At 60.9% G+C, this 25,034-nt stretch overlaps 2 non-coding genes across 2 annotated transcripts; both read left to right on the plus strand.

Moving 5' to 3' along the window:
* Positions 1–12,640: 12,640 nt before the first annotated feature.
* LOC131865719 (5S ribosomal RNA) lies at positions 12,641–12,759 on the plus strand. Its single transcript, XR_009364401.1, has one exon. It is a non-coding gene; the product is annotated as a 5S ribosomal RNA (ribosomal RNA).
* Positions 12,760–20,563: 7,804 nt separating this feature from the next.
* Positions 20,564–20,682, plus strand: LOC131865713 (5S ribosomal RNA). The gene has a single exon (XR_009364395.1). It is a non-coding gene; the product is annotated as a 5S ribosomal RNA (ribosomal RNA).
* The last annotated feature ends 4,352 nt before the right edge of the window (positions 20,683–25,034 follow it).

Genomic DNA, 25,034 nt, shown 5'->3' on the forward strand with positions numbered 1-25,034 from the left:
AGATATATATCCAATTGCAACGAAGGAACGTGCCAAAGATCGAGAACAATGGCAGAAATGCTAGTAACGTGCACTTCGGGACCAACGCATCACCGGAAGACAACCGCCAAACATCGAAAGAGTCGCGATGCTCCGCAACCTACGTGCAAAGCGGTCGCACACCGGGTAAGGGAGTGAGAGCCCCAAACATAGCTGGGCGAGGCGCTCACTCCGCTCTTTAATATCTCGTTAATACCGCCAAGGAAATGGCACAAGCACACACACACAAGCATCCTCGGAAGAGGACAGTTCGAGTGACAGGTCAAATCCAAGAGTTCCGAAGACTACCTCCAGGAACAATCGGGAACAAGACCGATTACAAGTCGTCGAGTCTGTTACTGGGCGAACACGAGATGCGCACAGGAAATCGATCAGCCCTCACAATGGCCCAAGGCCAGAGATCGGACTGCTACGATTTACCCCAACAATCATCGTGCCACTCTTCGCAGAGAGGTGATAGACGCCAACGAGCCCGCGCATAGCAATCGAGGTGTAAAAAGGGCGTTGAAGGCAGGAAGCCTGGACGAAAGAGGCTACGAGGTCACCTCGAAGCGGTCTAAGAATCGGGCGCACTTGGGGCGACTACCAGTGCCAACCCCTTATCCCGCGGTGCGTCCGACACACAGAAATTTCCAAGGCGGCCAAGGAGCCTCCCCGCATAGCAATCGGGGTGTGAGGTTACGGATGCAGCATTGATAGCAATCGAGGTGTGAGGCGAAGGATGCAGAAGTGAGAGCCGAGGGATGTAGCAGAGATAGCAATCGGGGTGTGTGATGCAGAAGAGATAGCAATCGAGGTGTGCGGTGGGAAGGGCCCAGCAGCCAGAATGCATGAAGCGACGGATGAAGCAGTGATGACAACCGGGCTGTGAGGAGAGGAGGGATGCAGCCAAGAAAGCAATCAGGGCTCGAGGCAAGGGATGCATCAAGGATAGCAATCATGTTGTGAGGCGAGATTCCAAAGGCTAAACGTGAGAGGCTGCAGGGTCGACTCAGAGAGGTCTATGCATGTGAGAGGCTGAAAGCAAGGTCGACTCGGAGCGGTCTATGCATCGGGCGCGCTTGGGGCGACTACCAGTGCCAACCCCTTATCCCGCGACGCGTCCGACAAAGAGAACGTTCCAAGGCGGCAGAGGAGGTTACCAGCCGAAGGATGCAGTAGCAATAACAGGTATAGTTCCGCGGCGGCCGAGAAGACTCACTGCATAGGAATCGGGATGCGAGGCGAGGGATGCGGCGGGAAGGCCCCGACGGCTAAACGGAAGAGGCTGCAGGGCCGCCTCGGAATGGTCCAAGCATCGGATGCGATTGGGACGACTACCAGTGCCAACCCCTTATCCCGCGATGCGTCCGATACACAGATAGTTCCAAGGCGGCCGAGGAGCCTCACCGCATATCAATCGGGGTGCGAGGCGAGGGATGGGGCGGGAAGGCCCCAACGGCTAGACGGAAGAGGCTTCAGGGCCACCTCGGAATGGTCCAAGCATCGGACGCGCTTGGGGCGACTGCCAGTGCCAACCCCTTATCCCGCGATGCGTCCGATACACAGATGGTTCCAAGGCGGCCGAGGAGCCTCACCGCATAGCAATCGGGGGTGCGAGGCGAGGGATGGGGCGGGAAGGCCCCAACGGCTAGACGGAAGAGGCTTCAGGGCCGCCTAGGAATGGTCCAAGCATCGGACACGCTTGGGGCGACTACCAGTGACAGCCCCCTATCCCGCGATGCGTCCGATACGAAGATGGTTCCAAGGCGGCCGAGGAGCCTCACCGCATAGCAATCGGGGTGCGAGGTGGGGGATGCGGCGAGATGGCCCCAACGGCTAGACGGAAGAGGCCACAGGGCCGCGTCGGAATAGTCCAAGCATCGGACGCGCTTGGGGCGACTACCAGTGACAACCCCTTATCCCGCGATGCGTCCGATACGAAGATAGTTCCAAGGCGGCCGAGGAGCCTCACCGCATAGCAATCGGGGTGCGAGGTGGGGGATGCGGCGAGATGGCCCCAACGGCTAGACGGAAGAGGCTGCAGGGCCGCCTCGGAATAGTCCAAGCATCGGACGCGCTTGGGGCCACTACCAGTGACAACCCCTTATCCCGCGATGCGTCCGATACGAAGATAGTTCCAAGGCGGCCGAAGAGCCTCACCGCATAGCAATCGGGGTGCGAGGTGGGGGATGCGGCGAGATGGCCCCAACGGCTAGACGGAAGAGGCCACAGGGCCGCCTCGGAATAGTCCAAGCATCGGACGCGCTTGGGGCGACTACCAGTGACAACCCCTTATCCCGCGATGCGTCCGATACGAAGATAGTTCCCAGGCGGCCGAGGAGCCTCACCGCATAGCAATCGGGGTGCGAGGCGAGGGATGCGGCGAGATGGCCCCAAAGGCTAGACGGAAGAGGCTGCAGGGCTGCCTCGGAATAGTCCAAGCATCGGACGCGCTTGGGGCGACTACCACTGCCAACCCCTTATCCCGCGATGCGTCCGATACACAGATAGTTCCGAGGCGGCCGAGGAGGTGGGGGATGCAGCGAGATGGCCCCAACGGCTAGACGGAAGAGGCTGCAGGGCCGCCTCGGAATAGTCCAAGCATCGGACGCGCTTGGGGCGACTACCAGTGACAACCCCTTATCCCGCGATGCGTCCGATACACAGATAGTTCCGAGGCGGCCAAGGAGCCTCACCGCATAGCAATCGTGGTGCGAGGTGGGGGATGCGGCGAGATGGCCCCAACGGCTAGACGGAAGAGGCTGCAGGGCCGCCTCGGAATGGTCCAAGCATCGGATGCGCTTGGGGCGACTACCACTGCCAACCCCTTATCCCGCGATGCGTCCGATACACAGATAGTTCCAAGGCGGCCGAGGAGCCTCACAGCATAGCAATCAGGGTGCGAGGCGAGGGATGCGGCGAGAAAGCCCCAACGGCTAGAGGGAAGAGGCTTCAGGTCCGCCTCGGAATGGTCCAAGCATCGGACGCGCTTGGGGCGACTACCAGTGACAACCCCTTATCCCGCGACGCGTCCGATACACAGATAGTTCCAAGGCGGCCGAGGAGCCTCACCGCATAGCAATCGGGGTGCGAGGCGAGGGATGCGGCGAGAAGGACCCAACGGCTACACGGAAGAGGCTTCGGGGCCGCCTCGGAATGGTCCAAGCATCGGACGCGCTTGGGGCGACTACCAGTGACAACCCCTTATCCCGCGACGCGTCCGATACACAGATAGTTCCGAGGCGGCCGAGGAGCCTCACCGCATAGCAATCGGGGTGCGAGGCGAGGGATGCGGCGAGAAGGACCCAACGGCTACACGGAAGAGGCTTCGGGGCCGCCTCGGAATGGTCCAAGCATCGGACGCGCTTGGGGCGACTACCAGTGACAACCCCTTATCCCGCGACGCGTCCGATACACAGATAGTTCCAAGGCGGCCGAGGAGCCTCACCGCATAGCAATCGGGGTGCGAGGCGAGGGATGCGGCGAGAAGGACCCAACGGCTAGACGGAAGAGGCTTCGGGTCCGCCTCGGAATGGTCCAAGCATCGGACGCGCTTGGGGCGACTACCAGTGACAACCCCTTATCCCGCGACGCGTCCGATACACAGATAGTTCCAAGGCGGCCGAGGAGCCTCACCGCATAGCAATCGGGGTGCGAGGCGAGGGATGCGGCGAGAAGGACCCAACGGCTAGACGGAAGAGGCTTCGGGTCCGCCTCGGAATGGTCCAAGCATCGGACGCGCTTGGGGCGACTACCAGTGACAACCCCTTATCCCGCGACGCGTCCGATACACAGATAGTTCCAAGGCGGCCGAGGAGCCTCACCGCATAGCAATCGGGGTGCGAGGCGAGGGATGCGGCGAGAAGGACCCAACGGCTAGACGGAAGAGGCTTCGGGTCCGCCTCGGAATGGTCCAAGCATCGGACGCGCTTGGGGCGACTACCAGTGACAACCCCTTATCCCGCGACGCGTCCGATACACAGATAGTTCCGAGGCGGCCGAGGAGCCTCACCGCATAGCAATCGGGGTGCGAGGCGAAGGATGCGGCGAGAAGGACCCAACGGCTAGACGGAAGAGGCTTCGGGTCCGCCTCGGAATGGTCCAAGCATCGGACGCGCTTGGGGCGACTACCAGTGACAACCCCTTATCCCGCGACGCGTCCGATACACAGATAGTTCCAAGGCGGCCGAGGAGCCTCACCGCATAGCAATCGGGGTGCGAGGCGAGGGATGCGGCGAGAAGGACCCAACGGCTAGACGGAAGAGGCTTCAGGGCCGCCTCGGAATGGTCCAAGCATCGAACGCGCTTGGGGCGACTACCAGTGACAACCCCTTATCCCGCGACGCGTCCGATACACAGATAGTTCCGAGGCGGCCGAGGAGCCTCACCGCATAGCAATCGGGGTGCGAGGCGAGGGATGCGGCGAGAAGGACCCAACGGCTAGACGGAAGAGGCTTCAGGGCCGCCTCGGAATGGTCCAAGCATCGGACGCGCTTGGGGCGACTACCAGTGACAACCCCTTATCCCGCGACGCGTCCGATACACAGATAGTTCCGAGGCGGCCGAGGAGCCTCACCGCATAGCAATCGGGGTGCGAGGCGAGGGATGCGGCGAGAAGGACCCAACGGCTAGACGGAAGAGGCTTCAGGGCCGCCTCGGAATGGTCCAAGCATCGGACGCGCTTGGGGCGACTACCAATGACAACCCCTTATCCCGCGACGCGTCCGATACACAGATAGTTCCGAGGCGGCCGAGGAGCCTCACCGCATAGCAATCGGGGTGCGAGGCGAGGGATGCGGCGAGAAGGACCCAACGGCTAGACGGAAGAGGCTTCAGGGCCGCCTCGGAATGGTCCAAGCATCGGACGCGCTTGGGGCGACTACCAGTGACAACCCCTTATCCCGCGACGCGTCCGATACACAGATAGTTCCGAGGCGGCCGAGGAGCCTCACCGCATAGCAATCGGGGTGCAAGGCGAGGGATGCGGCGAGAAGGACCCAACGGCTAGACGGAAGAGGCTTCAGGGCCGCCTCGGAATGGTCCAAGCATCGGACGCGCTTGGGGCGACTACCAGTGACAACCCCTTATCCCGCGACGCGTCCGATACACAGATAGTTCCGAGGCGGCCGAGGAGCCTCACCGCATAGCAATCGGGGTGCGAGGCGAGGGATGCGGCGAGAAGGACCCAACGGCTAGACGGAAGAGGCTTCAGGGCCGCCTCGGAATGGTCCAAGCATCGGACGCGCTTGGGGCGACTACCGTTGCCAACCCCTTATCCCGCGATGCGTCTGATACACAGATAGTTCCGAGGCGGCCGAGGAGCCTCACCGCATAGCAATCGGGTTGCGAGGCAGATTATTGGGAAGGGAACCCCCTGGGATGCGGCTCAAGCAGTGCCCAAAGGGACTGGAATGCGGAATCACATCGAGAGACCCAAATGCTATACGAGGGCTCAAATCGAATTATCGATTTGGCCACGACATGGACGCATCGGAACGACTACCTTTGCCGAACCACTCGCAATTGCATCCATACCGAAACCAATAGACATTTCCGTTAGAGCCCTCGCATAGCATTCGGGAATCTCGCATGCCCCTCTAAATCGACCAATGCTGGCGCTCAATGAAAATCCGAGCGCTACCACCGTTCGAGCGCCAGCATTGGTCGAGTTAGAGGGGCACGGGGGAGAATGCTCCAGTCAACACCTCCCCTATATAAGTTATTTGTCCGATTCTCGCACAACCGTAGTCTGCCTCGTCGAATCAAACAACGGTCCCAGATTCCGACTTCCGTTCCGTAGAGACCCAAAAGCTAGATGGAGGCTCGCAAGAAAGAGAGTCGGCGCATAGCAATCGGGTTTCTCGAACGTTTAGGGACCGAGCTCACTTGCGGATAGGGCAAAATCCGCCAAGCAACCCAAAAGCTAGACGGGGGCTCGAATCGAATCGCCTAGGCGGCCACAACAACGACGTGTTGGATCGACTACCAGTGCCAAACCATTCAGCAAGACTAGTCTGTGTCGAGGCCGGATAGAGATTCTCAGAGAGCGCCCGCATAGCATTTAGGAGACCTGCCGCGTCCCTCACACTCGACAAATGGTGGTGCACGTTTATAAATCCGAGCGATCCCAACCCTTTCAAGCACCAACATCGGTCGAGATAGAGGGGCACGGAGGGGGCTGCGTGAGACAACACAGTCCCCTATATAAGTTATTTGTCCGATTCTCACACATCCGAAGAATGGTCATCAAATCGGACAACAGCCCAAACTTCCGACTTCCGTCCCAGAAAGCCCAAGAGCTATCTAAAACGTTCATGGCCGGAACTCGATCGCGGCTATACCAGTCCGCCAAGCAACCCAAAAGCTAGACTGGAGCTCTAGTCGAATCACCTCTGTGGCCATTGCAAGGACGTGTTGGAGCGACTACCATTGCCGAACCATTCCGCAGGTCGAGTCCATACCAAGGCCGCATAGAGATTCACGATGAGCTCCTGCATAGCAATCAGGAGACTTGCCGTGTCCATCACAATCGATAAATCCTGGTGCAAGATTTTTGCATCCGAGCGCTCCAACCAGTCGAGCACCAGCATCAATCGACATAAACGGGCACGGGGGGAGGATGCTCGAGAACACTACCTCCCCTATATAAGTTATTTGTCCGATTCTCAAGCAGCCGAAGTCTGGTCATCGAATCGGGTCAAAGACCACAACTTCCGACTTTACCCACAATGCAAGTCATCGAATCGAACATCGGCCCCCGAGTCGGACTCCATGCGTATGTCAGGTCATCGGACCCAAATTCCGCCTTCCTGCGCATGGCGGGCCATCAATATCAACTCGGTCATCGGACCCAAACTCCGCCTTTTTGCGTATGGCACGCCTTCAAATCGGTCATCGGACCCAAATTCCGCCTTCCTGTGCATGGCGGGCCATCAACATCAACTCGGTCATCGGACCCAAATTCCGCCTTTCTGCGCATGGCACGCCATCAACTCGGTCATCGGACCCAAATTCCGCCTTCCTGCGCATGGCAGGTCATCGGACACAAATTCAGACCTCGCCAATATGCCTACGTATCGAATCGGTCATCGGACCCAACTTCCGACTTCATCCATACTGTAGGGTCTTTGAGGTTGGCGCGGTGCGCTCAACCCAGGGAGTCGACCCATCGAAGCATACACCTCCCCTATATAAGCTATTTGTCCGATTCCCACACCTGTGTAGTTTGCACCTCTGACCAGGACATCGACCCCAACTTCCGAACTCGACTGCAACGACGGCACCAGCGCCTTGGTGCGCACCTTGCGACGCACAGTCCCAACATTCGCCTTCCTGCACATGGCAGGTCATCGGACCCAAATTCCGACCTCGCGAGTATGCCTACATATCGAATCGGTCATCGGACCCAACTTCCGACTTCATCCATACCGTAGGGTCTTTGAGGTTGGCGCGGTGCGCTCAACCCGGGGAGTCGACCCAACGAAGCATACACCTCCCCTATATAAGCTATTTGTCCGATTCCCACACCTGTGTAGTTTGCACCTCCGATCAAGACATCGACCCCAACTTCCGAACTCGCCTCCAACGACCGAACCAGCGCCTTGGTGCGCACCTTGCAACGCACAGTGCCAACATTCGCCTTCCTGCACGTGGCAGGTCATCGGACCCAAATTCCGACCTCGCGAGTATGCCTACATATCGAATCGGTCATCGGACCCAACTTCCGACTTCATCCATACCGTAGGGTCTTTGAGGTTGGCGCGGTGCGCTCAACCCGGGGAGTCGACCCAACGAAGCATACACCTCCCCTATATAAGCTATTTGTCCGATTCCCACACCTGTGTAGCTTGCACCTCCGATCAGGACATCGACCCCAACTTCCGAACTCGACTAAAAAGACCGCACCAGCGCCTTGGTGTGCACCTTGCAACGCACAGTGTCAACATTCGCCTTCCTGCACATGGCAGGTCATCGGACCCAAATTCCGACCTCATGAGCATACCTACTAATCGAATCGGTCATCGGACCCAACTTCCGACTTCATCCATACCGTAGGGTCTTTGAGGTTGGCGCGGTGCGCTCAACCTGGGGAGTCGACCCATCGAAGCATACACCTCCCCTATATAAGCTATTTGTCCGATTCCGACACCTGTGTAGTTTGCACCTCCGCTCAGGACATCGACCCCAACTTCCGAACTCGCCTGCAACGACCGAACCAGCGCCTTGGTGCGCACCAAAAGTGCGCACTTTTGGAGGGCACTTTTGTGCGCTCCAAAGGTGCGCACTTTTGGAGGGCACTTTTCTGCGCTCCAAAGGTGCGCACTTTTGGAGGGCACTTTTTGGAGGGCACTTTTCTGCGCTCCAAAGGTGCGCACTTTTGGAGGGCACTTTTTGGAGGGCACTTTTCTGCGCTCCAAAGGTGCGCACTTTTGGAGGGCACTTTTTGGAGGGCACTTTTCTGCGCTCCAAAGGTGCGCACTTTTGGAGGGCACTTTTTGGAGGGCACTTTTCTGCGCTCCAAAGGTGCGCACTTTTGGAGGGCACTTTTTGGAGGGCACTTTTCTGCGCTCCAAAGGTGCGCACTTTTGGAGGGCACTTTTTGGAGGGCACTTTTCTGCGCTCCAAAGGTGCGCACTTTTGGAGGGCACTTTTTGGAGGGCACTTTTCTGCGCTCCAAAGGTGCGCACTTTTGGAGGGCACTTTTTGGAGGGCACTTTTCTGCGCTCCAAAGGTGCGCACTTTTGGAGGGCACTTTTTGGAGGGCACTTTTCTGCGCTCCAAAGGTGCGCACTTTTGGAGGGCACTTTTTGGAGGGCACTTTTCTGCGCTCCAAAGGTGCGCACTTTTGGAGGGCACTTTTGTGCACTCCAAAGGTGCGCACTTTTGGAGGGCACTTTTCCTGTGCTCCAAAGGTGCACACCTAGGTGAGCACCTTCGACCACACCTTGTAGCACACCAAACTCTGACTTTCGACTTCATCCGCAATGCAGGGTCTTTGAGGTTGGCGCAATGCGCACAACCAGGGGAGTCGACCCATCAAACCCAACACCTCCCCTATATAAGCTATTTGTCTGATTCTCATACATGCGTAGCCTGCAGGAGCAATTAGGACATCGACCCCAACTTTCGGCTTCTAAACGAAAACAAGGTCTTTGAGGTTGGTGTAATGCGAACAACTAGGGGAGTCAACCCATCAAACCCAACACCTCCCCTATATAAGCTATTTGTCTGATTCTCATACATGTGTAGTCTACAGGAGCAATTAGGACATCGACCCCAACTTTTGACTTCTTAACGAAAACAAGGTCTTTGAGGTTGACGTAATGCGCACAACCAGGGGAGTCGACCCATCAAACCCAACACCTCCCCTATATAAGCTATTTGTCCGATTCTCATACATGTGTAGCCTGCAGGAGCCATTAGGACATTGACCCCAACTTTTGACTTCTTAACGAAAACAAGGTCTTTGAGGTTGGCGTAATGCGCACAACCAAGGGAGTTGACCCATCAAACCCAACACCTCCCCTATATAAGCTATTTGTCTGATTCTCATACATGTGTAGCCTGCAACAACGATTAGGACATCCACCCCAACTTCTGAATTCGTCTGCGTTGACCGCACCAAAGGTGCACGCCTTGGTGCTCACCAAAATCCGACTTCCGACTTCTTCTGCTATGCGGGGTCTTTGAGGTTGGCGCAGTGCGCACAACCAGGGGAGTCAACCCACCGAATGCAACACCTCCCCTATATAAGCTATTTGTCTGATTCTCATACATGCGTAGACTGCAGCAATGATTAGGACATCCACCCCAACTTTTGACTTCTTAAACAAGACAGGGTCTTTGAAGTTGGTGCAGTGCACACAACCAGGGGAGTCGACCCATCAAACGCAACACCTCCCCTATATAAAGCTATTTGTCCGATTCTCATACGTGTAGTCTGCAGCAGCGATTAGGACATCGACCCCAACTTCCGAATTCGTTTGCATTGACCGCACCAAAGGTGCACGCCTTGGTGTGCACCCTGGAGTGCACTTTGGTGCTCACCTCGGTGCACACTTTGGTGTGCACCTCGGTGTGCACCAAAGGTGCGCACCTTGGAGCGCACCAAAGGTGTACACTTTGGAGCGCACCACATAGGGTCTTTGAGAGGTTGGCGCAGTGCGCACACCAAGGTGGGTGTTGAGGTGCGTGCCGAGGTGGGTGGGTGCTAGGGTGCGCTCCATGGTGGGTGCCAGGGTGGGTGCGTGCTAGGGTGGATTCCAAAGAGGGTCATAGGGTGGGTGCCAAGGTGGGTTGGTGATATAGTGGGTTCAAAGGTGGGTACTAGGGTGGGTTCCAAGGTGGGTCACAAGTTGGGTGCCAGGATGCGTGGGTGTTAGGTTGGGTGCCAAGGTGGGCTCCTGCGTGGGTGGGTGCTAGGGTGGGTTTCAAGGTGGACGCGAGGGCGGGTGCCAAGGTGGGTAACAAGTTGGGTGTTAGGATGGGTGAGTGCTAGAGTGGGTGCCAAGGTGGGTGGGTGCTAAGGTGGATGCCAAGGTGGTTCACAGGGTGGGTGGGTTCTAGGGTGAGTTCCAAGGTGGGTCACAGGTTCAGTGCTAGGGTGGGTGTCAAGGCGGGTGTCGAGGTGCCTGGGTGCTAGGGTGTGGATGCCAATGTGGGTCATAGGGTGGGTACTAGGGTGGGCTGCAATGTGGGTGCCAAGGTGGGTAACATGCTCGGTGGGTTCTAAATTGGGTGCCAGGGTGGGTGTGCACCCACCTTGCCCGAGGTGGGTGCCAAGGTGCCAGTGTGGGTGGGTGCTAAGGTGGATGCCAAGGTGGGTGAGAAGGTGGGTGATAGGTTGAGTGGTAGGATGGGTGGGTGCCAAGATGGGTCACAGGGTGGGTGCAAGGGTGGGTAGGTGCTAGGGTTGGTGTCAGGGTGGGTGGGTGCTAGGTTGGGTTCCAAGGTGGGTGCGAGGGTGAGTGTCAAGGTGGGTCACAGGTTAGGTGCTAGGATGGGTGAGTGCTAGGGTGCAAAGGTGCCAGGGTGGGTGCTAGGATGGGTCGATGCTAGGGTGAGTGGCAAGGTGGGTCCACAAGTGTCAAGGTGGGTGCCGAGGTGGGTGCCAAGTCGGCGACTGCTATGGTGGATGCCAAGGTGGGTCACGGGGTGGGTGCCAAGTTGCTAGGTTGGGTTCCAAGGTGGGTGCCAACGTGGGTGCTAGGGTGCGTGGGTTAAAGGGTGTGTCACAACGTGGGTGCCAGGATGGGTGCGCACCCACACTGGCCAAGACGGGTGCGGGTGCAAGGTTGGGTTCCAAGCCCGGTCACAGGCTGGGTGCTAGGATGGGTGGGTGCCAAGGTGGGCACCAGGGTGGGTGCACCCACCCTGGCCAAGGTGGGTCACGGGGTGGGTCCTAGGGTGGGTAACGGGGTGGGTACTAAGGTGCGTGCCAAGGTGGGTCATAGGGTGGGTGCCAAGGTGGGCACCAGGGTGGGTGTGCACCAACCCTAGCCAGGGTAGGTCACGGGGTGGTTGTCGGGGTGGGCGTCAAGGAGCCAAGGTGGGTGGCAAGTAGCCAAGTTGCGTGCCAAGGTGGGTGTCGGGGTGGGTGCCAAGGATCCAAGGTGGGTGCCAAGGAACCAAGGTGGGTGTCTGGGTGGGTGCCGAGGTGGGAGCCAGGGTGGGTCCCAAGGTGAGTGCAAAGGTGGGTGCCAGGGTCAAGGTGAGTGCCAATGTGGGTTCCAAGGTGCCAGGGTCAGGGTGAGTGCCAATGTGGGTTCAAAGGTGCTAAGTTGGGTGCGAGGTTGGGTGCGAGGGTGGGTGGGTGCCAAGGTGTGCTAGGTGGAAGCCCGGGTGGGTCGGCATCCCATGGGTGTCGAGTTGGGTGCCTGATGGGTGCTTCTTGTCAAGTTTTAGTCGTCGGGACTCATTTCGAGCCTTAGAGGTCGTTTCTTGTCCGGTTGCCCTGTCTTCGACCTGGGAACCCAATTTTGGTCCTCGGGTCCCATTTTTTTTTGTCTCGCATCCCACTTTTGGCCTGTGGCCTTTTCGGGGTCGATTCTCGTTTTGGGCATCAGAGCATGTTTCTTCTCCTAAAACCCAATATTTGTTTATTAAGTCTCGGAACACATTTTTGTTCTCGTGGACCCATCATGGGTCTTGGAACGCATTTGTGGTCCTTGGGTCCCATTTTGCATCCCGAAACTTGTGTTTTGGTGCTTGATCCCTATTTTGGGTGCCCACCTTGCACCAAGTGCGCACCCGGGGCAAACCGAGCGCCTTGGTGCACCGGGGCAAGATCGAGCGTGCACCCGAGGCGCCCCGAACATGTACCAAGGTGCACTCGGCCCACATGTGAGCGCAGGTCGTTGCGCCCGAGGTGGTGTGTGGGCACCGCGTTGCAGACGGGACACTGCACGCACACGACGCCCCCTCCAGGTGCACGCACGTAGGCCGGGCCGGGTGCACACCCGACGCCCTAGCAAGGTGCGCGCACCCGGGCAGGGCTCACACTTGGCGAACGGGGCGCACTTCGCGAGGGAGGGTGTGCACCTCGACGGGGGTGGGTGGCCGGGGTGGATTCGCACGTGGGTCGCGGTTTGCTAAGTACACACTGCGACAAGCTCATAACGGGTGCGATCATACCAGCATTAGTGCACCGGATCCCATCAGAACTCCGCAGTTAAGCGCGCTTGGGCCGGAGTAGTACTGGGATGGGTGACCTCCCGGGAAGTCCCGGTGTTGCACCCTTTTTTAGTTTTTCGCCGGGCGTCGCAATGCTATTTGAATAAACCTTTTGCCCGTTTGCGTTCTCGTCGGGGCCGGGCCGGGCCGGGGTGCGCTGCCCGCACTACCGCGCGCGCGGGGGCGACACCGAGCGCGCACCCGAGGCGCCCCGAGCACACAGGCCACGGTGCAACCCGGGCGTTGTGCGCGCACCCCGGTGCGCCCGAGGTGCTGCGCGCGCACCCAGGTGAAATCGGTGTGCACCTCGGCCAGTGCGCGCTCGGTCGAGTCGCGCACGTTGGCCAAGGTGCACGGTGATGTTTCTTACTCTAAGGTTCCGCACCAGACGCCCGGGACAGGTGAGCGAAGCTGGGCGGGGCCGGGTGCGCGGTCGGGGCAGGTGCACGCAGCTGGAGAGAGCTTTGGAGCACACTTCGGAGCGCACCAATGATGCGCTCCATTCAAAAGTTTCCTGAAAAGGCAAAAAAAGTTGAGATTATAGAATTTCCCACTTGAGAGATTGTAAAAAAAAAAAATTTAAAATGAAGGAAACGCGGGTGCCAAGGTGTGCGCAGCCCAGCCAAGGTGTGCGCACCAAGGCGCCCACCCTGGCGAAGGTGCACGCAAGGTGCGCACCCGAGGCAAACCGGACAATTAACCCAACTTTCGACTTCGCGCGCACCTTGGAGCGCACTTCGGAGCGCTCCTTGGTGCGCACCAATCTTGGGCACCTCGGAGTGCACCATGGCGCCCACCAAGGTGCGCACCCGGGGCAAACCGAGCTCCGACTTCGTGCGCACCTTGGAGCGCACGAAAGGTGCGCACCATGGCGCCCACCAAGGTGCGCAGCCCAGCCAAGGCGTGCGCATCAAGGTGCGCACCCTGGCGAAGGTGCGCACCCGGGGCAAACCGAGCTCCGACTTCGTGCGCACCTTGGAGCGCACAAAAGGTGCGCAACCCAGCCAAGGTGTGCGCACCCCGGTCAAACCGAGCTCCGAATCGTGCGCACCAGAGGTGCACGCCATCGTGCGCACCTTGGAGCACACTTCGGAGCCCTCCTTGGTGCGCGCCGATGTTGCGCACCTCGGAGCGCACCCGGGGAAAACAATGCAATTAACCCGACTTTCGACTTCGTGGGCACCTCGGAGCGCTCTCGGGTTCGCACCTCGGAGCACACCGAGGTGCGCACCTTTGATGCGCTGCCTTCACCAATTTCCAGAAAAGGCAAGAAAACATTGAGAAGGTGTGCGCACCGAGGTGCCCACCCTGGCGAAGGTGCACGCGAGGTGCGCACCCGGGGCAAACCGGGCTCCGACTTCGTGCACGCCGCACCTTGGAGCACACTTCGGAGCGCTCCTTGGTGCGCACCAGGGCGCGCAACCCAGCCGAGGTGCCCACCCCGGCGAAGGTGCACGCGAGGTGCGCACCCGGGGCAAACCGGGCTCCGACTTCGTGCACGCCATGGTGCCCACCGCGGCGAAGGTGCACGCGAGGTGCGCACCCGGGGCAAACCGGGCTCCGACTTCGTGCACGCCGCACCTTGGAGCACACTTCGGAGCGCTCCTTGGTGCGCACCATGGTGCCCACCAGGGCGCGCAACCCCGCCGAAGGTGCACGCGAGGTGCGCACCCGGGGCAAACCGGGCTCCGACTTCGTGCACGCCGCACCTTGGAGCACACTTCGGAGCGCTCCTTGGTGCGCACCATGGTGCCCACCAGGGCGCGCAACCCCGCCGAAGGTGCACGCGAGGTGCGCACCCGGGGCAAACCGGGCTCCGACTTCGTGCACGCCATGGTGCGCACCGCGGCGAAGGTGCGCACCCGGGGCAAACCGGGCTCCGACTTCGTGCACGCCGCACCTTGGAGCACACTTCGGAGCGCTCCTTGGTGCGCACCAGGGCGCGCAACCCAGCCGAGGTGCCCACCCCGGCGAAGGTGCACGCGAGGTGCGTACCCGGGGCAAACCGGGCTCCGACTTCGTGCACGCCGCACCTTGGAGCACACTTCGGAGCGCTCCTTGGTGCGCACCATGGTGCCCACCAGGCCGCGCAACCCAGCCAAGGTGTGCGCACCAAGGTGCACGCGAGGTGCGCACCCGGGGCAAACCGGGGTCCGACTTCGTGCACGCCGCACCTTGGAGCACACATCGGGGCGCTCCCGGGTTCGCACCGGCGTTGCGCACCGTGGTGGGCACCTCGGAGCACACCAAGGTGGGCAGCGAGGTGCGCACCTTTGATGCGATGCCTTCACTAATTTCCATAAAAGGCAAAAAAAAAACGAGATTTTAAAATTTCCGTTTTGAAAGATAGTGAGAAAAAGGGAATGCTGGTGCCATCTTGAGCCCGCCCTGGTGCGCAGCCCAGCCAAGGTGTGCGCACCAAGGTGCCCACCCTGGCGAAGGTGCGCGCCCGGGCAATTAACCCAACTTCCAACTTCGCGCGCGCCAGGGTGGGAGCGCACCCAACAACCGGGCCTGGGAAGAGCCAATGCGAGAAACCCCACCAAACGCTCTGACAAAAAAAGAGGGGGCGCTCCAGTAACCCCGCTTCGGAGCGCACCCTGGGCAAACCCAGCCAAGGTGCCCACCCCGGCCAAGGTGCAGGCGAGGTGCGCACCCGGGGCAAACCGGGCTCCGACAACGTGCACGCCGCACCTTGGAGCACACTTCGTAGCGCTCCCGGGTGCGCACCTCAGAGCACACCAAGGTGGGCAGCGAGGTGCGCACCTTTGATGCGCTGCCTTCACTAATTTCCAGAAAAGGCAAAAAAAAAAGGAGATTTTAAAATTTCCGTTTTGAAAGATAGTGAAAAAAACGGAACGCGCGTGCCATCTTGAGCCCGCCCTGGTGCGCAGCCCAGGTAAGGTGCCCACCCTGGCAAAGGTGCGCACCCGGGCAATTAACCCTACTTCCGACTTCGTGCGCGCCAGGGTGGCAACCGGGCCTCGGAAGAGCCAATGCGAGAAACCCCACCAAACGCTCCGACAAAAAAAGAGGCGGCGCTCCAATAACCCCGCTTCGGAGCGCAGCCGGGGCAAACCCAGCCAAGGTGCCCACCCCGACGAAGGTGCACGCGAGGTGCGCACCCGGGGCAAACCGGGCTCCGACAACGTGCACGCAGCACCTTGGAGCACACTTCGAAGCACTCCCGGGTGCCCACCGGCGTTGCGCACCGTGGTGGGCAGCGAGGTGCGCACCTTTGATGCGCTGCCTTCACTAATTTCCAGAAAAAGGCAAAAAAAAATGAGATTTTAAAATTTCCGTTTTGAAAGATAGTGAAAAAAAAGGAACGCGGGTGCCATCTTGAGCCCGCCCTGGTGCGCAGCCCAGGCAAGGCATGCGCACCAAGGTGCCCACCCGAGGTGCACACCCGGGGCAAACCGGGCTCCGACTTCGTGCAGGCCGCACCTTGGAGCACACTTCGGAGCGCTCCTTGGTGCGCACCATGGTGCCCACCAGGGCGCGCAACCCAGCCAAGGTCTGCACACCAAGGTGCCCACCCCGGCGAAGGTGCACGCGAGGTGCGCACCCGGGGCAAACCGGGCTCCGACTTCGTGCACGCCATGGTGCCCACCGCGGCGAAGGTGCACGCGAGGTGCGCACCCGGGGCAAACCGGGCTCCGACTTCGTGCACGCCGCACCTTGGAGCACACTTCGGAGCGCTCCTTGGTGCGCACCATGGTGCCCACCAGGGCGCGCAACCCAGCCAAGGTGTGCGCACCAAGGTGCACGCGAGGTGCGCACCCGGGGCAAACCGGGGTCCGACTTCGTGCACGCCGCACCTTGGAGCACACATCGGAGCGCTCCCAGGTTCGCACCAGCGTTGCGCACCTTTGATGCGCTGCCTTCACTAATTTCCAGAAAAGGCAAAAAAAAACGATATTTTAAAATTTCCGTTCTGAAAGATAGTGAAAAAAACGGAACGCGGGTGCCATCTTGAGCCCTTCCTGGTGCGCAGCCCAGGCAAGTTGTGCGCACCAAGGTGCCCACCCTGGCGGAGGTGCGCGCCCGGGGCAAACCGGGCTCCGACTTCGTGCACTGCATGGTGCCCACCAAGGCGCGCAACCCAGCCAAGGTGCCCACCGCAGCGAAGGTGCACGCGAGGTGCACACCCGGGGCAAACCGGGCTCCGACTTCGTGCACGCCGCACCTTGGAGCACACTTCAGAGCGCTCCTTGGTGCGCACCAGGGCGCGCAACCCAGCCGAGGTGCCCACCCCGGCGAAGGTGCACGCGAGGTGCGCACCCGGGGCAAACCGGGCTCCGACTTCGTGCACGCCATGGTGCCCACCGCGGCGAAGGTGCGCACCCGGGGCAAACCGGGCTCCGACTTCGTGCACGCCGCACCTTGGAGCACACTTCGGAGCGCTCCTTGGTGCGCACCATGGTGCCCACCAGGCCGCGCAACCCAGCCAAGGTGTGCGCACCAAGGTGCACGCGAGGTGCGCACCCGGGGCAAACCGGGGTCCGACTTCGTGCACGCCGCACCTTGGAGCACACATCGGGGCGCTCCCGGGTTCGCACCGGCGTTGCGCACCGTGGTGGGCACCTCGGAGCACACCAAGGTGGGCAGCGAGGTGCGCACCTTTGATGCGATGCCTTCACTAATTTCCATAAAAGGCAAAAAAAAAATGAGATTTTAAAATTTCCGTTTTGAAAGATAGTGAGAAAAAGGGAATGCTGGTGCCATCTTGAGCCCGCCCTGGTGCGCAGCCCAGCCAAGGTTTGCGCACCAAGGTGCCCACCCTGGCGAAGGTGCGCGCCCGGGCAATTAACCCAACTTCCAACTTCGCGCGCGCCAGGGTGGGAGCGCACCCAACAACCGGGCCTGGGAAGAGCCAATGCGAGAAACCCCACCAAACTCTCTGACAAAAAAAGAGGGGGCGCTCCAGTAACCCCGCTTCGGAGCGCACCCTGGGCAAACCCAGCCAAGGTGCCCACCCCGGCCAAGGTGCAGGCGAGGTGCGCACCCGGGGCAAACCGGGCTCCGACAACGTGCACGCCGCACCTTGGAGCACACTTCGTAGCGCTCCCGGGTGCGCACCTCAGAGCACACCAAGGTGGGCAGCGAGGTGCGCACCTTTGATGCGCTGCCTTCACTAATTTCCAGAAAAGGCAAAAAAAAAAGGAGATTTTAAAATTTCCGTTTTGAAAGATAGTGAAAAAAACGGAACGCGCGTGCCATCTTGAGCCCGCCCTGGTGCGCAGCCCAGGTAAGGTGCCACCCTGGCAAAGGTGCGCACCCGGGCAATTAACCCTACTTCCGACTTCGTGCGCGCCAGGGTGGCAACCGGGCCTCGGAAGAGCCAATGCGAGAAACCCCACCAAACGCTCCGACAAAAAAAGAGGCGGCGCTCCAATAACCCCGCTTCGGAGCGCAGCCGGGGCAAACCAAGCCAAGGTGCCCACCCCGACGAAGGTGCACGCGAGGTGCGCACCCGGGGCAAACCGGGCTCCGACAACGTGCACGCAGCACCTTGGAGCACACTTCGAAGCACTCCCGGGTGCCCACCGGCGTTGCGCACCGTGGTGGGCAGCGAGGTGCGCACCTTTGATGCGCTGCCTTCACTAATTTCCAGAAAAAGGCAAAAAAAAATGAGATTTTAAAATTTCCGTTTTGAAAGATAGTGAAAAAAAAGGAACGCGGGTGCCATCTTGAGCCCGCCCTGGTGCGCAGCCCAGGCAAGGCATGCGCACCAAGGTGCCCACCCGAGGTGCACACCCGGGGCAAACCGGGCTCCGACTTCGTGCAGGCCGCACCTTGGAGCACACTTCGGAGCGCTCCTTGGTGCGCACCATGGTGCCCACCAGGGCGCACCCGGGGCAAACCGGGCTCCGACTTCGTGCACGCCGCACCTTGGAGCACACATCGGAGCGCTCCCAGGTTCGCACCAGCGTTGCGCACCTTTGATGCGCTGCCTTCACTAATTTCCAGAAAAGGCAAAAAAAAACGATATTTTAAAATTTCCGTTCTGAAAGATAGTGAAAAAAACGGAACGCGGGTGCCATCTTGAGCCCTTCCTGGTGCGCAGCCCAGGCAAGTTGTGCGCACCAAGGTGCCCACCCTGGCGGAGGTGCGCGCCCGGGGCAAACCGGGCTCCGACTTCGTGCACTGCATGGTGCCCACCAAGGCGCGCAACCCAGCCAAGGTGCCCACCGCAGCGAAGGTGCACGCGAGGTGCGCACCCGAGGTGCACACCCGGGGCAAACCGGGCTCCGACTTCGTGCACGCCGCACCTTGGAGCACACTTCAGAGCGCTCCTTGGTACGCACCAGGGCGCGCAACCCAGCCAAGGTGCTCACCCCGGCGAAGGTGCACGCGAGGTGCGCACCCGGGGCAAACCGGGCTCGGACTTCGTGCACGCCGCACCTTGGAGCACACATCGGAGCGCTCCCGGGTTCGCACCAGCATTGCGCACCTTTGATGCGCTGCCTTCACTAATTTCCAGAAAAGGCAAAAAAAAGAAAAAAATGAGATTTTAAAATTTCCGTTTTGAAAGATAGTGAAAAAAACGGAACGCGGGTGCCATCTTGAGCCCGCCCTGGTGTGCAGCCCAGGCAAGTTGTGCGCACCAAGGCACCCACCCTGGCCAAGGTGGGTCACGGGGTGGGTCCTAGGGTGGGTAACGGGGTGGGTACTAAGGTGCGTGCCAAGGTGGGTCATAGGGTGGGTGCCAAGGTGGGCACCAGGGTGGGTGTGCACCAACCCTAGCCAGGGTAGGTCACGGGGTGGTTGTCGGGGTGGGCGTCAAGGAGCCAAGGTGGGTGGCAAGTAGCCAAGTTGCGTGCCAAGGTGGGTGTCGGGGTGGGTGCCAAGGATCCAAGGTGGGTGCCAAGGAACCAAGGTGGGTGTCTGGGTGGGTGCCGAGGTGGGAGCCAGGGTGGGTCCCAAGGTGAGTGCAAAGGTGGGTGCCAGGGTCAAGGTGAGTGCCAATGTGGGTTCCAAGGTGCCAGGGTCAGGGTGAGTGCCAATGTGGGTTCAAAGGTGCTAAGTTGGGTGCGAGGTTGGGTGCGAGGGTGGGTGGGTGCCAAGGTGTGCTAGGTGGAAGCCCGGGTGGGTCGGCATCCCATGGGTGTCGAGTTGGGTGCCTGATGGGTGCTTCTTGTCAAGTTTTAGTCGTCGGGACTCATTTCGAGCCTTAGAGGTCGTTTCTTGTCCGGTTGCCCTGTCTTCGACCTGGGAACCCAATTTTGGTCCTCGGGTCCCATTTTTTTTTGTCTCGCATCCCACTTTTGGCCTGTGGCCTTTTCGGGGTCGATTCTCGTTTTGGGCATCAGAGCATGTTTCTTCTCCTAAAACCCAATATTTGTTTATTAAGTCTCGGAACACATTTTTGTTCTCGTGGACCCATCATGGGTCTTGGAACGCATTTGTGGTCCTTGGGTCCCATTTTGCATCCCGAAACTTGTGTTTTGGTGCTTGATCCCTATTTTGGGTGCCCACCTTGCACCAAGTGCGCACCCGGGGCAAACCGAGCGCCTTGGTGCACCGGGGCAAGATCGAGCGTGCACCCGAGGCGCCCCGAACATGCACCAAGGTGCACTCGGCCCACATGTGAGCGCAGGTCGTTGCGCCCGAGGTGGTGTGTGGGCACCGCGTTGCAGACGGGACACTGCACGCACACGACGCCCCCTCCAGGTGCACGCACGTAGGCCGGGCCGGGTGCACACCCGACGCCCTAGCAAGGTGCGCGCACCCGGGCAGGGCTCACACTTGGCGAACGGGGCGCACTTCGCGAGGGAGGGTGTGCACCTCGACGGGGGTGGGTGGCCGGGGTGGATTCGCACGTGGGTCGCGGTTTGCTAAGTACACACTGCGACAAGCTCATAACGGGTGCGATCATACCAGCGTTAGTGCACCGGATCCCATCAGAACTCCGCAGTTAAGCGCGCTTGGGCCGGAGTAGTACTGGGATGGGTGACCTCCCGGGAAGTCCCGGTGTTGCACCCTTTTTTAGTTTTTCGCCGGGCGTCGCAATGCTATTTGAATAAACCTTTTGCCCGTTTGCGTTCTCGTCGGGGCCGGGCCGGGCCGGGGTGCGCTGCCCGCACTACCGCGCGCGCGGGGGCGACACCGAGCGCGCACCCGAGGCGCCCCGAGCACACAGGCCACGGTGCAACCCGGGCGTTGTGCGCGCACCCCGGTGCGCCCGAGGTGCTGCGCGCGCACCCAGGTGAAATCGGTGTGCACCTCGGCCAGTGCGCGCTCGGTCGAGTCGCGCACGTTGGCCAAGGTGCACGGTGATGTTTCTTACTCTAAGGTTCCGCACCAGACGCCCGGGACAGGTGAGCGAAGCTGGGCGGGGCCGGGTGCGCGGCCGGGGCAGGTGCACGCAGCTGGAGAGAGCTTTGGAGCACACTTCGGAGCGCACCAATGATGCGCTCCATTCAAAAGTTTCCTGAAAAGGCAAAAAAAGTTGAGATTATAGAATTTCCCACTTGAGAGATTGTAAAAAAAAAAAATTTAAAATGAAGGAAACGCGGGTGCCAAGGTGTGCGCAGCCCAGCCAAGGTGTGCGCACCAAGGCGCCCACCCTGGCGAAGGTGCACGCAAGGTGCGCACCCGAGGCAAACCGGACAATTAACCCAACTTTCGACTTCGCGCGCACCTTGGAGCGCACTTCGGAGCGCTCCTTGGTGCGCACCAATCTTGGGCACCTCGGAGTGCACCATGGCGCCCACCAAGGTGCGCACCCGGGGCAAACCGAGCTCCGACTTCGTGCGCACCTTGGAGCGCACGAAAGGTGCGCACCATGGCGCCCACCAAGGTGCGCAGCCCAGCCAAGGCGTGCGCATCAAGGTGCGCACCCTGGCGAAGGTGCGCACCCGGGGCAAACCGAGCTCCGACTTCGTGCGCACCTTGGAGCGCACAAAAGGTGCGCAACCCAGCCAAGGTGTGCGCACCCCGGTCAAACCGAGCTCCGAATCGTGCGCACCAGAGGTGCACGCCATCGTGCGCACCTTGGAGCACACTTCGGAGCCCTCCTTGGTGCGCGCCGATGTTGCGCACCTCGGAGCGCACCCGGGGAAAACAATGCAATTAACCCGACTTTCGACTTCGTGGGCACCTCGGAGCGCTCTCGGGTTCGCACCTCGGAGCACACCGAGGTGCGCACCTTTGATGCGCTGCCTTCACCAATTTCCAGAAAAGGCAAGAAAACATTGAGAAGGTGTGCGCACCGAGGTGCCCACCCTGGCGAAGGTGCACGCGAGGTGCGCACCCGGGGCAAACCGGGCTCCGACTTCGTGCACGCCGCACCTTGGAGCACACTTCGGAGCGCTCCTTGGTGCGCACCAGGGCGCGCAACCCAGCCGAGGTGCCCACCCCGGCGAAGGTGCACGCGAGGTGCGCACCCGGGGCAAACCGGGCTCCGACTTCGTGCACGCCATGGTGCCCACCGCGGCGAAGGTGCACGCGAGGTGCGCACCCGGGGCAAACCGGGCTCCGACTTCGTGCACGCCGCACCTTGGAGCACACTTCGGAGCGCTCCTTGGTGCGCACCATGGTGCCCACCAGGGCGCGCAACCCCGCCGAAGGTGCACGCGAGGTGCGCACCCGGGGCAAACCGGGCTCCGACTTCGTGCACGCCGCACCTTGGAGCACACTTCGGAGCGCTCCTTGGTGCGCACCATGGTGCCCACCAGGGCGCGCAACCCCGCCGAAGGTGCACGCGAGGTGCGCACCCGGGGCAAACCGGGCTCCGACTTCGTGCACGCCATGGTGCGCACCGCGGCGAAGGTGCGCACCCGGGGCAAACCGGGCTCCGACTTCGTGCACGCCGCACCTTGGAGCACACTTCGGAGCGCTCCTTGGTGCGCACCAGGGCGCGCAACCCAGCCGAGGTGCCCACCCCGGCGAAGGTGCACGCGAGGTGCGTACCCGGGGCAAACCGGGCTCCGACTTCGTGCACGCCGCACCTTGGAGCACACTTCGGAGCGCTCCTTGGTGCGCACCATGGTGCCCACCAGGCCGCGCAACCCAGCCAAGGTGTGCGCACCAAGGTGCACGCGAGGTGCGCACCCGGGGCAAACCGGGGTCCGACTTCGTGCACGCCGCACCTTGGAGCACACATCGGGGCGCTCCCGGGTTCGCACCGGCGTTGCGCACCGTGGTGGGCACCTCGGAGCACACCAAGGTGGGCAGCGAGGTGCGCACCTTTGATGCGATGCCTTCACTAATTTCCATAAAAGGCAAAAAAAAAACGAGATTTTAAAATTTCCGTTTTGAAAGATAGTGAGAAAAAGGGAATGCTGGTGCCATCTTGAGCCCGCCCTGGTGCGCAGCCCAGCCAAGGTGTGCGCACCAAGGTGCCCACCCTGGCGAAGGTGCGCGCCCGGGCAATTAACCCAACTTCCAACTTCGCGCGCGCCAGGGTGGGAGCGCACCCAACAACCGGGCCTGGGAAGAGCCAATGCGAGAAACCCCACCAAACGCTCTGACAAAAAAAGAGGGGGCGCTCCAGTAACCCCGCTTCGGAGCGCACCCTGGGCAAACCCAGCCAAGGTGCCCACCCCGGCCAAGGTGCAGGCGAGGTGCGCACCCGGGGCAAACCGGGCTCCGACAACGTGCACGCCGCACCTTGGAGCACACTTCGTAGCGCTCCCGGGTGCGCACCTCAGAGCACACCAAGGTGGGCAGCGAGGTGCGCACCTTTGATGCGCTGCCTTCACTAATTTCCAGAAAAGGCAAAAAAAAAAGGAGATTTTAAAATTTCCGTTTTGAAAGATAGTGAAAAAAACGGAACGCGCGTGCCATCTTGAGCCCGCCCTGGTGCGCAGCCCAGGTAAGGTGCCCACCCTGGCAAAGGTGCGCACCCGGGCAATTAACCCTACTTCCGACTTCGTGCGCGCCAGGGTGGCAACCGGGCCTCGGAAGAGCCAATGCGAGAAACCCCACCAAACGCTCCGACAAAAAAAGAGGCGGCGCTCCAATAACCCCGCTTCGGAGCGCAGCCGGGGCAAACCCAGCCAAGGTGCCCACCCCGACGAAGGTGCACGCGAGGTGCGCACCCGGGGCAAACCGGGCTCCGACAACGTGCACGCAGCACCTTGGAGCACACTTCGAAGCACTCCCGGGTGCCCACCGGCGTTGCGCACCGTGGTGGGCAGCGAGGTGCGCACCTTTGATGCGCTGCCTTCACTAATTTCCAGAAAAAGGCAAACAAAAATGAGATTTTAAAATTTCCGTTTTGAAAGATAGTGAAAAAAAAGGAACGCGGGTGCCATCTTGAGCCCGCCCTGGTGCGCAGCCCAGGCAAGGCATGCGCACCAAGGTGCCCACCCGAGGTGCACACGCGGGGCAAACCGGGCTCCGACTTCGTGCAGGCCGCACCTTGGAGCACACTTCGGAGCGCTCCTTGGTGCGCACCATGGTGCCCACCAGGGCGCGCAACCCAGCCAAGGTCTGCACACCAAGGTGCCCACCCCGGCGAAGGTGCACGCGAGGTGCGCACCCGGGGCAAACCGGGCTCCGACTTCGTGCACGCCATGGTGCCCACCGCGGCGAAGGTGCACGCGAGGTGCGCACCCGGGGCAAACCGGGCTCCGACTTCGTGCACGCCGCACCTTGGAGCACACTTCGGAGCGCTCCTTGGTGCGCACCATGGTGCCCACCAGGGCGCGCAACCCAGCCAAGGTGTGCGCACCAAGGTGCACGCGAGGTGCGCACCCGGGGCAAACCGGGGTCCGACTTCGTGCACGCCGCACCTTGGAGCACACATCGGAGCGCTCCCAGGTTCGCACCAGCGTTGCGCACCTTTGATGCGCTGCCTTCACTAATTTCCAGAAAAGGCAAAAAAAAACGATATTTTAAAATTTCCGTTCTGAAAGATAGTGAAAAAAACGGAACGCGGGTGCCATCTTGAGCCCTTCCTGGTGCGCAGCCCAGGCAAGTTGTGCGCACCAAGGTGCCCACCCTGGCGGAGGTGCGCGCCCGGGGCAAACCGGGCTCCGACTTCGTGCACTGCATGGTGCCCACCAAGGCGCGCAACCCAGCCAAGGTGCCCACCGCAGCGAAGGTGCACGCGAGGTGCACACCCGGGGCAAACCGGGCTCCGACTTCGTGCACGCCGCACCTTGGAGCACACTTCAGAGCGCTCCTTGGTGCGCACCAGGGCGCGCAACCCAGCCGAGGTGCCCACCCCGGCGAAGGTGCACGCGAGGTGCGCACCCGGGGCAAACCGGGCTCCGACTTCGTGCACGCCATGGTGCCCACCGCGGCGAAGGTGCGCACCCGGGGCAAACCGGGCTCCGACTTCGTGCACGCCGCACCTTGGAGCACACTTCGGAGCGCTCCTTGGTGCG

The sequence above is a fragment of the Cryptomeria japonica genome, unplaced genomic scaffold (assembly GCF_030272615.1).
Source record: "Cryptomeria japonica unplaced genomic scaffold, Sugi_1.0 HiC_scaffold_117, whole genome shotgun sequence".
NCBI classification, from domain to species: domain Eukaryota; kingdom Viridiplantae; phylum Streptophyta; class Pinopsida; order Cupressales; family Cupressaceae; genus Cryptomeria; species Cryptomeria japonica.